The sequence below is a fragment of the Colias philodice genome, chromosome 6 (genome assembly GCF_061535455.1).
Source record: "Colias philodice isolate Cphi_HAF_F1 chromosome 6, ilColPhil1 Martin Lab GWU primary, whole genome shotgun sequence".
NCBI classification, from domain to species: domain Eukaryota; kingdom Metazoa; phylum Arthropoda; class Insecta; order Lepidoptera; family Pieridae; genus Colias; species Colias philodice.
The window spans coordinates 3,310,692-3,324,333 of record NC_143091.1 but is presented as its reverse complement, the minus strand read 5'-3'; the positions used below and the strand labels follow the sequence as shown (position 1 = coordinate 3,324,333).

Sequence of the window (13,642 nt, the reverse complement as noted above, 5' to 3'; positions counted from 1 at the left end):
GAATTGCATTAGAAAAACTGTTTTGAAACTCATGAAAATTTAAAATATATAAATTACGTTTTTTAGGGTTCCGTAGCCAAAATGGCAAAAACGGAACCCTTATAGTTTCGTCATGTCCGTCTGTCCGTCTGTCCGTCTGTCCGTCTGTCACAGCCGATTTACTCGGAAACTATAAGTACTACAGTGATGAAATTTGATGGGAATATGTGTTGTATGAACCGCTACAAAAATATGACACTAAATAGTAAAAAAAAGAATTGGGGGTGGGGCCCCCCATACATGTAACTGAGGGATGAAATTTTTTTTTTCGATGTACATACCCGTGTGGGGTATCAATGGAAAGGTCTTTTAAAATGATATAAAGTTTTCTAAAAAACATTTTTCTTAAAGTGAACGGTTTTTGAGATATCAGCTCTCAAAGTCGTAAAAAGTATGTCCCCCCCCCTCTATTTTTATAACTACGGGGTATAAAATTCTAAAAAAAATAGAGGTGATGCATGCTAATTAACTCTTTCAACGATTTTTGGTTTGATCAAAGTATCTCTTATAGTTTTTGAGATAGGTTGATTTAACTGTAATTTATTATATTTGCTGCTACGGAACCCTTTGTGCGCGAGCCCGACTCGCACTTGGCCGGTTTTATTTTTTAAAATATTTTTAAAGCTGTTTAAACTGGTTATAAGTTAAATTAGTACAACAATGAAATATAGTGTTGGAAATAATGAGATAAAAAATAGTTTTGAATATTGTATTCACTCTTTAGACTTTAGAGCTTATAATTTTAAAAATTTCTTGCAATTTTAGTTATTGCCTGAGTCAGATAAGTTTTATTATTTCTTAAAAATAGCAACAACTAAATTTACAACTTAACGAAAAAAAAAACTCGCAGATCGTTATAATCCTAAATACGTGAACATTGCATACAGCCGCAGCTTGGACCCTTCGATCCCTAACGATAAAAATTAAGACGCCCTAGGGCACCAAACATATTTCAAGTGCAGGATTAGTTTGTACGACAAAGTGCGAATGCGTAGCGTTTAATTGCTTCTGACAGCTGATTTTAATCTATAGCTTTAAATTTAGAGCAGTCTTTATGGCCACTGAAATCCTTTTTAATGTGCACCTACCTATTCGAACCCCACATTTGTTGCACATGTTTCGCAATAATGGACCACCAGTTTCTTTTTGTTGAATTTAATACAAAGAAAGTTTACGACCTTTGCAAAGTCCTAAGATTTGTTGTAGTTGATATACTTAATCTAACATAATATTATCTAATAATATTTCATTTATACGTTTTCATTAATTATTATCCTGCTTAGAACTATATCGTGTTAAAACTATTTTACTCTAAACTAAACTATTTAACCAGTGTTCCGCATTTGATGGATAATACATACGACAAAACTGTAAGAAAGTTATTAATTACTAGTGGTCCGCCCCGGCTTCGCCCGTGGTACATATTTCGCAATAAAAGGTAGCCTATGTCCTTTCTCGTTTATCAAAATATCTCCATACCAAATTTCATGCAAATTGGTTCATTAGTTTAGGCGTGATTGAGTAACAGACAGACAGACAGACAGAGTTACTTTCGCATTTATAATATTAGTATGGATTATTTACGTTGCTTTTCTTTGCTACATTTTAAGTTTTCCTAAAACTATAGACTGAAATTTGATATATCAATACAAGCTTTTTAAGCAATTAATAAGGGGGTCTACAAGCGTAGAGTGAACAGGTACCTTCTAGGGAAGCGCGTACCATCTCAGATTAAGGCGAAATGAGACCCAAAACAGACGTTTCGAGCGCACGGAGAATTAATTTTTTTCTTCAAAAACTTTGAATTTGATTTTTTTTATTTATCGATTTATTTAATTGAAGAGTTTGTTTAGTGGCGTTTGGGAACCGAAACACGATTGACAAAATTTGCCTCGATAGAAAAACGTTGTGAAGTTGCCCAAAAATTAAACGGAGAATCAATTTCATTTGGACAATAGTAAAGTAATATCAATGAAACTTTATCCACATCCACTTCCATTCAATTCTTGAGGGACGTGCGGGATTAGATTTTTCAATTAATACATCAGCAATTTAAAAAAAATATATTTATAAACTATGAGCAAAAAATTGCGCGCAGGCCGGTCACTTCCGCCGTTCCGCCTCCTGTTAGTCGACGCCAACGCGTCTTAGAGAGCAGTCCTGTACAACTTTTTCGCGCGGTGCCGTTGTCTACTCGCATACGTGATTTAGTGTTAGTGTTACTAAAGTTTTTCATAAACATGGTGAATTTTGGTGGCCAAAACATTGATGGTGAGAACATTAGGAAGAAAATGTTGCGAAGGCAGATGAAGAAACTACAGTTATTGAACCTAAATAGGTAAGTTTAATGTTTATCATGCTTATTTATATATATAATGTCTTTCGGTCGCTACAAGTCCAAAGATTTCAACTTCCAATATTTTGATTACTAGGTATATGTTTACAAGTCTAAATTGAGAAACGCATAAATGAAAATTTGATAGTTATCTTATTTGTAATAACAATAAGTAATATTATTTTAGTCATATTTTGAGATTTCATCTTCCTATAATTTGATTACTAGGTACCTATTTATGATTTTTGTACTAGTACATATATGTTTACAAAGTTTGAATTTAGCAACGCACAAATCAAGATTTTATAATTTTATGCACTCTGTCTTTATTTTTATTTATAATTTTATTATTGGTATAAATAAATAGGTAATGTTTGAGTTGTTTTTTGAGATTTCATTTTCCAATAAATATACTACTGATTTGTGTATGTATGTTTATTTCTAATAGCGAAGCGCGACCACGAAAAATCCGATGTACAGCTTGCAAGCCAGGACGCACACGTTGGTCTTTTAGACCAACCATGATTACCAGAAACTGATGTGGATCTTCAGACAGTTTCACATAGTACTTTTTTTGTGTAAGTTTATTCTTATGTCATTTATTCATAAGTCATAAGATTGAAGATAGTGGAATATTTCAGACTAGTGACGGGTAGGTAATTACCAGTGAGATCAAAAACAATTTTTATTTCAACCCTATTGCGTATAACTTTTTTGTTTTTTTTTTATTGTATTATAACTATTGTCTGAGGTCTTTCACTGCACCGGTAATTGTAATTTTTTTACTTATTAGATATCATGCTATTTTAGGCTTATTGCTGATCTACTAACAATTCTATACACATGTGAGCAATCCCAAGACAAGGATTAGATCTAGACAGGACTAGATAAAGGATATTTATTTATACATATATCAATTCGAATGAATGTATGTATGAGTAGTTTTTTAATTTGTTTTTATGAATACTATTTGCATATTATGCATAAGCATAATCTTATATATAAAAATGAATCGCAAAATGTGTTGGTAAGCGCATAACTCGAGAACGGCTGAACCGATTTCGATAATTCTTTTTTTATTATATTCCTTGAAGTACGAGGATGGTTCTTATGTAGAGAAAACGTAAATACGTACCACGGGCGAAGCCGGGGCGGACCGCTAGTTACTTATAAATTTTATATAAAAAATATTTGAAAAATTTGTAGTTATGTAACTATGATGCCGACAATCGACTTTTTTACGAGCTAGGACAATAGAGCGATAAACGAACGGACACAGCTGCGAAATTTTTTACTAATTTTTATGAAAGCACTTGTTATAATAATTATAAAATTTTGCAAACAAAAGAACGATTTTCTCAGAAAGTTTGCTATGTATGACGCCGACAATCGAGTTTATTGCGGGCTAGGATAATAAAGCGACAAAGGAACGTACACAGCTGTGCAATTTTTTCTAGTTTTGATGACAGTATCTTTTTAATAAGAGGTATTATCAATTAATTTTTCTCCTATTATAACTTATTATGGTTGTTTCAGCACCTCAATGTACAAGGATAGCTCAAAGTAACGGGCAAGAGACATATTTATTTACGGAACAAGGAGAAGAAGTCGTATCAAGAAGATAAACATTAAAACAATAAAATGGTAACAAAACCAGCATTCGAAAATATCTGACGTATATCAAAATGTCGGATATATTTATTCAAAAATAATCAAAATTGTACTTAAATAATATTTTTTTGTCTACTATTGTTTTTTTTTTCAATAAATATGATATAAAAACAAAAACCCGTTTTTTTTAAATCTTTTAAAACCGATAATAATGTAAAAAAACAAACGTAAATAGCATTATTCTATTATGTATTTTTATTATCATACTAGCTTCCGCCCGCGACTCCGTCCGCGCGGATGTCGGTCTTCGCGTGGATGGTTTATTTCTCCATTTTGAGTAACTCTGACAATGACATCTTATAAATATCTATTGGACCCAAATACGGCTAGGCCTATAATAATACGCAACGTGTGTTCGCGGTTCTACAGAACAACGTCTATGGATAAAACTGAAAAATTAAGATTAATTTTTTTACGTATTTTTCCAGGATAAAAAGTATCCTATTTTACGCCCAGGATAATAAGGTATAATTATACCAAGTTTCATCGAAATCGAACCGTTAGTTTTTACGTGATGCCTGAACATACAGACAGACAGACAGACAGACAGACAGACAGACAGACAGACAGACAAAAATTTTTTTAATCACATATTTGGGTTTGGTATCGATCCAGTAACACCCCCTGCTATTTACTTTTTCAATATTTTCAATGTACAGAATTGACCCTTCTACAGATTTATTATATGTATAGATTGTACGTAAAGTCCCCATGTCGAAAAACTATAAAATTTGTTTACAAAGATTGGCAAATAAGCTAGTAACGTAGGTAGCGACAATTCTAACAATAAAAAATAATTACATCATAAAATAATTTAGTCACAAGCTCACTTTTTGTAACCAGATTTGTACCAATTAAAAATCGACCTTCGTGCAAAGGAACAAAGGTCGATTTTTCTAGTTCGATGGGCCCGGCAACGAAAAGACGTTGCCGGATCGCTTTACTCAGCTTTAACCGCGCGAATATAAGAATATAAGTAAAGTTCATTGAACCTCCGTTAGTTCCGTATGTTTCCGTCATCTATTCAGTTGTGTGGCGTGGCGAGGGGATTTTTGTGAAGCGTCCCGCGCGCTCTTATGCTCCACCCAGGGGGCGTAGCCCAAAAGGTGCACAAGCATGATTGTATTTCGCCTTAACATCAGGCGAGATTGTGGTCAAGTGCTTGCCTATCGACAATAAAAAAAAAGAATTGATCATTATCATACATATTAACATTTGATATATTAGCATTTGTCCAAGTATACAGGAATATAGGTACACAGAGTTTGACTAGCTTTTATCTCACATTATTCTTTCAATTTGTAGAGTTCAATATTTTTTCCAATTTACTAAGAGCACTACAGGGAAATCGGCAGATATCAAACAGACTTCCAGGTACACAATAAATCAAAACTAGGGCGCGTCAATTTCCGACAATTAATTACAGAATAAGGTACTTATGTATGTATTTTTAATCTGTGCTATTGTCAAGCTTTTCGTCACATAATTTTAAACGCATATTTCTCAATCCATCCCCACAGGTTCCATTCAATTACAACTCGTTATTGGCTTAATAGCGTGTAATTGGTGTGAAGTATTTATTGATACGTCATAACACTACGACCGTTTATTTGTTTAATTGCTGTCAATAATCTATTTAGCTTTGACAGCCATGGAATTGGTAGGAGTTTGTTTTTATAACAATTTATTCGCTTGATGTGGTATTGATTGTTGTTAATTATAAAAATATAGAGCACATAAAACCAATCATTTTCCTTATCGTATAGTATTTAGTGAAAAAGAACCAGTATGTCTATGAAAGAGTGAGAGTGAGAGATGTCTCTAACTATTTCTTTTTCTTATTCTTAAATTAAAACTTAGCAAAAATATGAAAGCAAACTAAACTATGCAGTATGTTTATCCATACCTTATATATACATTATCACAATCAAATGGAAATTGGCAAAAAAAAACTCTAATAACAATGTATGCAACGACATGTTATTTGTGTAACATGTCATTGCATACAGCATATATTTGAAATTCATCAGTTACATGAGACAAACCAATATATAAAAAAATATAATATCCAGCCCAACGGAATATATAAAAAAAACTGAACTTTCATTCAGTTCAAACTTCTTTTATCGTCTCACATACATATCTTAGTAGTTTGTAATAAACATGTCCATAAAACAACGCGTGACCATCAATAACAAGATTATCAACGGTCTATTGTGCATCCATTATAATAGCTCAGAGCTACTCAAAAGCGTTAATTTATTGTTCATCATTTTATTTTACAAGGATCAGAAGCGTGGATGTGGCATCTGTTTTTTTTGTACTAGTAGTACCTTATTGGAAGTATAGCACTTGATATAGACGTAGTACAGACGTAGCGGTCACATCCTTGTCTTTATTATGTGCAGAATCATTACACAACAATTTATATAAAGTGTGATTCATAAAAAAAGTAAAAGTCAATCAAAACTAAAATATTTAGGTCATTGGTAGAGAGTAATTAACTTTGCATGAGATATCCTTGGATATTGACAATCATAATTCTTATTTGACAAAATATTTCATAATTCTTGTATCAATAAATAAAACATGAATAAAAAATAATAGTTACAAAATAAAATGCACCTCATCCATTTATCCTCCTCCTCGTCGATTAATCGTATTGCTACTCGTTTCTATAAAACTTTACAAACTGTGTTTAAAACCAATTCGTGCGTCCCTTTTCTACACACTTAGTTTTCCACTAGCACGAAAGAGACACACGACGAATGTATCATACAAATTTAGAACTATAAAATATAGATGTCTCACGACAATTACAATAGTGTGAAAGCGGATATGGACGCTGTTCCTGTGGGGAAAGGGAAATGAAGCTCCCATTATTATGACAATTTATGTGTTTGTAAACAATGGTGAACCATATCATGGTACAATATTATTTATAGAAATTAAAGGGTGGCGTTTATAAATAACTTAAATATTCCTGGGTATTTCACAAAACTGTATAACACAAAACAATATGGAAATTAGAATACTGAAACTAATAAGCTCACATAGTTACTCATATTAATTTCTGTTGTATATAACTAAGACAGTTTTAAATAGTCTTTAAATTAGTTTCAATTTGTGTCTATAAAAAAGAAATATACGTAAATGAGACAGTTCCTTATTCTTAACAGGGTATCCAAGTATTCAATATAAATTAAATTAAAGCAAGGAAAGGTTCAGCTCTATACAACAGGGGGATTAGCATAATCTGTCGATTTGTCGAATCTCAAGCGAGTCAGACATCCCGTGTGGGGTTCAGTTTTATCACTGTACTTGGCGAGATAACACTTATCTGCAATCACGTTGTTCAAATAGAGGGGGTTTTAATTGAAAAAAAAATTGATGAACTTACTCCCTTATCGACCACTATTACCACAAAAAAGATAAAGTGATATTGCGATTAACATGATAATTTTCTAGAAGTACCTGGGTATCTATAAAAGTTCCCTTTATTTATTTATTTAACACTTTACTATGCTAGTTAATAATACAACTAAAACTTATACCTAGACTAGCACAAAGGACGACCTTATCACTAAAGAGTGATCTCTTCCAGGCCATTTTTCTTTTTTTTTTTCAATTCCCTTTATATTGAATGAATGGATAGAAGGAATGGGATAGTAAGTTGAAAATATACTTCAAAGACATGTACATCATCACACACATTCTTGTTTTTTCAATTAAATAAACTTCAAATTATTTTAAACTTTTCGTTAAATCTTCATAAAAATGAAAACAATGCAAAAAGACGTAGTTAAACCTCGACCACAAATCAAGATAAAGCAAAGGTCGTTAATAAAAATTAATTTGTCCATAAATTTTGACGTTAGCATGAAATTTCCCAAAAAAAGCCTTTATTGTAAATCTCGTCGCACAATGGACGGATTTAGTCGCGATAAGACGAAGAAAATAATTATGTTTATGTTGGCTTTAAACGTGATGACATAAAAGAGCAAGCGAGGTGCGTACATTCTTGTATTTTTTGTACATTTTTATGACGCTATTATATTGCAGTCGTAACTTGCACCTTCTGAATTGTCAAATAATCATGTGTTGTAGAATGGAGATTTACATCATCGCCAATAACCAGAAACAAACCATTCAATTGCGTGTAAAATGAGTTGTTGAATGTTTTTCAGGCAAATAGAAATACTGGAGGAAACGGTAACGTCGGTGCAGACACATTTACTATGCTGCTTCGGGCAACCAGCATTGCTTCGCTGACAGACACATTGCCTGACGACAACCGCCTGCCCGTGCTATATATTGGATATTAGTAATGTATTTATGGGCTATTTACATCGATAAACTATATGTACAGCCACTTTCTTGCGTCGATACTTCATTTACTCTGAGTTTTCTTTGTAGCGAATGTTTGGAATTTATTGGCTTGTAAATTTCTGCTATTATATTTAATAATTTACCAACTGCTAATGTCCTAAAGTATTAAATAAATTATAAATTCTACCTATATAATATGTACGAATAAAAAATTCAGCACACAAAATACCGGAAATCATCATAATGTTTTCAATCCTACTGACATATGAATAACATCTGTGCTATAACAAAACAGAAACACAGATAAAAAATAACCATATCTTTCACCTGTCATAACCTCAGGCGACAGAACTAAGCCACTAATTTGCTCATTTGAACCCGCATCCCTCGTCGCCCGGCTCAACCACAAATGACATGAAAAACATCTTTAGACAGACCTACCACATACCTCTTGATGATCGACTGCAGACCTTGAAAGACGAAAATCATACAATGGGAGTTTAGAAAATATACTTTATGAATGGACATAAATATCCTTATTTTGTTGTATCTACTGTAATTTGTAAATAACCGTAGAGACCAGTATAATTTTTAGTTTCTACTTGAATTCAGTGCAATTTTCTTAAAAAATTAGCATTTTTAATAATAATTTTTTTATAAATAAAGTTACATAAAGTAAACATTCACTTAAATTCAACAGAGGCCTTGTCTCCAGAATAGTTTAGGTACCTATACATATATTATATATATTATTATTCTATGTATTTTACCTGAATGTTTAATATTAAAATATACGCTAAAGACAACCAGTCTTTCTTCCTTGACAAAGCTTTTTCTTGAATAGCATACTCCAGAACGTTTCAAATATAATGAGGTCACATTTGTTTCACGTATTTTATTACTCTTGTTTTCCATGAGCAACGCATTATTTTGAAAAATAAAAACATGACATACTTTGCGTTTTCCATACAAATATATAATGAAACGTTAGTTCTTTTATTTTTATTCTTTTTCATTTAACGTGCAGGCTTTATGCAGACACTAGGTTGTCCTGAGGCGGGTCTTGTCCCAGATTACTGCAAACACAGAAAATAAGATTAAATAATGCGAAATGGAAACTATTATTTCTGCTTTTGAAGTGGAAAGAAAAGGATACCTATAAAAAAATATTTTAACAGTTTTTCGAGTAAGAAATAAGAAGATAACAGTAATCATTATATAGTAGCGATCTTTAATTAAAACATGCGATCAAACTAAATCCATGACATGTATTTTATAAACATTAATATCTGAGATCAAATAACATTCAATGTTTAAATTACTTTTAAAAACTTCATGTTTATTCATTGTGTTAATATGTAATGTAAATTAAAGTGGGATCCCATGTTTTAAAAGGGGTGTGGGTCGGAAACATTTTTACATCTGTTTCAGTATTAAAAATTAAAACATAGGACTACGTATTTAACTCTGAAATATTATACGCTATAAATATTTATTATTTTACTTCAAACGTAATTTACGAAAATTATTTGGTGTATTTAATCAAGCCTAGTTGTTTATAAGGACAGTCGGACAGAGAAACATGATTATAATTATTGTCTATTGCATTTTAATAAATTTGCCTAAATGTAAGTGGAGCTCGGTCGGTTCTGTTAGTTAATTGTTTATTAACAACAGGTAACTATCGATTAAATAAATCAATTACTGAATTTTTACCAATCCTTGATAAGTGTACAAAGTTTGAATTAAATCTGTCCGTTAAAAGGGTCAAAATCGAGTCTAAAGGAGTCGGTTACATACAAACATAGAGGAGAAGCTAATATACCTAAGCGTGTTAAAAACTGCAAAACCAGCTTATTCCATCAAAATATAGTTATTAGTTACATTACAAAATGTTCTTTAGAGATGATAAATTAATAACGTCGAGACGGTATTATAGAAAGGATGGGACGTGACAAACATGAAAATTAAGATAATATAAAAGGAACGAAGATGGATAGATGAAACGCAAGAAATTTAGATCAGTAAACTGAAAACTTTTTTTTTTTATATCCATTCACTATGTAAAATTATTTCTTATATATGAAAATAAGCTGTTGCTAAACTACCGCCCTTGCAGAATCGCCCTCTGTTTAGAAACTTTTTCACAAGAGATTTCCTTCTAGAGACATCTAAACTTCAAAGCTCATTAGCTTTTAAACTTAGAGATAAACAGTACCTACACACACACGTACACACACACTACAGTACTAATAATCTCCTACTGCGTTAGAACCCAGTCAGACTCTTTAGGTACTTATTCTAATAACTCAGATCTATGTCTATAAAAAATGAAAATAAAGGCGCCCTATTATAAAAACAAAAGAACATAAATAATTACGCGTCATCACTTATTAATAAAGAAAAATTGACTAGCGTTTCTCTTCATTAAATTCATTAAAAATTCCCTTCACAAATGAATTTTCAGTCGTTAAAGAGGCACTGGCGAAAAATATTATTTTTTACAATTAAAGAAATCCCACGGATAATTTACCGCCGTCTTTGCCCCGGACATTTTTGTCGCTTCACAAGCAATAAATAATGAAATTAGGGGAAGGAAGACTGATGTAGGTATTCTGGGACGTTTTATGGCAATAAGTTTAAAATAAATATAAAATTCATAGGCAGTAACTGTCTATTTTATTTAATAATACTGTTATCGTGAATTTTTGTCTTTAAAAAATGTGTATCTTTAAAAAAAACCTTTCTTTATTTGCAATTGCGGACTTTTTAATAGGTACTATAAGCTTTCAAAATATTTGAAATGAACATTGACTATTTCGAATTTTGACTCATCTACTACAAGACAAGTAAGTAGGTCGTGCAAATGAACATAAACATAGATATCGCATAAAAACAGTCTAATTTGATTCATTTGACACAAAAACGCACATTAGCTTTTAAAAATATATAAAGCAATTTCGGACAGAACTTTTTTTAGTTTTAATCCAACATTAAAGTCATAATATTTTATCTCTGCTCTATTTAAAGCCAAGAAATATCGTGTCGCGGCTCACGAATGTCCACTAAATCATAAAAAGTAATGGACCGAGTTTATACGAATTGTGGAATGAATGAGGAAAATATATCTACGACGCCTTTTTTCTGTAGCGCTAATTTTTGGATTATCCTACTTGTGTTATTTATTAGGAGAAAGTTATAAGGATTATGAGTTCAGAGTTGATATTTTAAACAAAAACTTCTGATCCATTTTTAAATGTAAAAACGAAGCATTTATTCGGGAACGACAATTCCCCAAACCTCATACCTATACCAAGGAGACCCATAAACCGCTACGATTCTATTTTCAACAGTTATTCTCTATTTTAACAGTTATTTTAAAACTTATTATTAATTTATTAGTCCCTAATTACGATTAAAATGGTTCGTCGTCAATCAACACATTTGTTCTACAATGGTTCTACACTATGAAATATTACTATCGCATGTATTAAAACAGTTTATAGGTTCTTTTTTAAGTCCAATACCCAAAAACTGCTCATTCAGTAATGGTATCATATAGATAGGAGCGACACGGGTGCGACATAGAGTAATGTAATACGTATGCTAAGCAGATCGCAAGGGTCCGATGAGATGGATGGATAATGTTCGAAATTGCCGCACCCGAACCCGCGGATCACACTTATATCCTATTATTAGTTTGTTCCACTTGGAACTCATAAAAGCTTGATATAATTTTTATAATTACGTGGCATTTAAAGACGCAAAGCTTAATAAGCTTAATCTATTTTAATAATACTGAAAGCCAAATAATTGAAATACGTAACAAGCTGGTTGATGGTGCGCGATGGTTTATTTATGAATTTAAGAGCATACACGTTTTTCAAGCTGGTAAAATGGCTCATATTGTGTTTTCTCGTAGTCATTTTTGTTATTCATTATAAATAATACGTCACAACTCGTTTTCAGTTTTATACATTTCTAAAAAAACTATCATCTTTATAATAGCTACTCTTACAATTAAGCCATTGCAACTTGTTGTGTTATAAAAATCTATAAGCTGATTATGACAACGATTTATATGTCTTGCAGCCACAAAACATAGGGCCTGAAGGAAATCTGGAGATACAGTGTAAGGGTCTACCAAAGTGTGCAAAATGGAGTGTACCATTTATAGGCGGTTATGGGCTTCGCAGGAAAATTGCTGACATATCACCAGCAATATACAAGACATAGTGCGCCGTCACTCATATTCACTCCTCTAATTTGAAGCAAACGAGAGCTTTCTAGTTTTATTGAATACACAGCTTTTTTCCATTTATTTGCTCGCTGAATGGTATTCAAATGTTCTCCGATGAATCGAATCTCCATTTCAGCATAAACGAAAATATTTTGATCGTAGATTTTATTATAAGCTTGGGTATATGTTAAATTGGCTGTAAAACAATTGGATAAAGTTTATATTTATTTAGCTGCAAGCTGTTAATTATATAATATTATCTATGGGAATATATATATCCGAACAACTCATTAATATTTATAAATTGAGCTAACTAATATATTTTCTTTACAGGAACCACGCGAGCATAACCAAAAGCAGTATCTACGAGAAAAAGGCGTAAATGTAGTTATAGGTACATACCTATTTGTACCTTGCCTTTGAGTAATTTTTTATAATACTGATTTTACCTCATCATGCCAAAAGATAATCTCCTAAATAACTTTAGATATATTTTCATGTAAAACCACTCGTTTTGCTATCATCCCTAGATAGATTAGACCTTAATATAATTTATAAGGTTCAAGGGTCTCCCATCCTGGCTCAGATAAATTTCAAATTAGGAAAGGGGGTCTGGAAGTGAAAGATAGGTTTCCCTTCGGAAAATTAATTTGAATCTGAACTTTATAGATGTGTGGGTTACTGAAAATAATGTTAAGGATTTACTTTTAAATGTAGAAATTTCAGAAATAATGGAAAGGTAACGTATGTTTGACTCTACGTTTTTCAGTAGGATATTTTTGTGGAATTCTTTTGTTCTTCTCTTGGGGTTTGGATTATTGATGGAAGACAAATTTATAATGTAGGTTGAAGTAAGTATAATAAGAAAAGAACAGGTAAAATTTATTGTTTACACACTACACTACATCAATTAAATATTTTACATTATATCTACCTATGTGTATTGTTCTACATTAATATTACGAATGACAAGACAATAGTTTTATTTTTACTTTACCTAAAATCACTTTTCATTTCTACACAAACCC

At 31.8% G+C, this 13,642-nt stretch overlaps 1 long non-coding RNA gene across 1 annotated transcript; it reads left to right on the top strand.

Moving 5' to 3' along the window:
* The first annotated feature begins 2,147 nt into the window (after positions 1–2,147).
* On the top strand, positions 2,148–4,152 carry LOC149487564 (uncharacterized). Its single transcript, XR_016315686.1, has 3 exons — positions 2,148–2,377; positions 2,823–2,952; positions 3,911–4,152. It is a non-coding gene; the product is annotated as an uncharacterized LOC149487564 (long non-coding RNA).
* Positions 4,153–13,642: the final 9,490 nt, after the last annotated feature.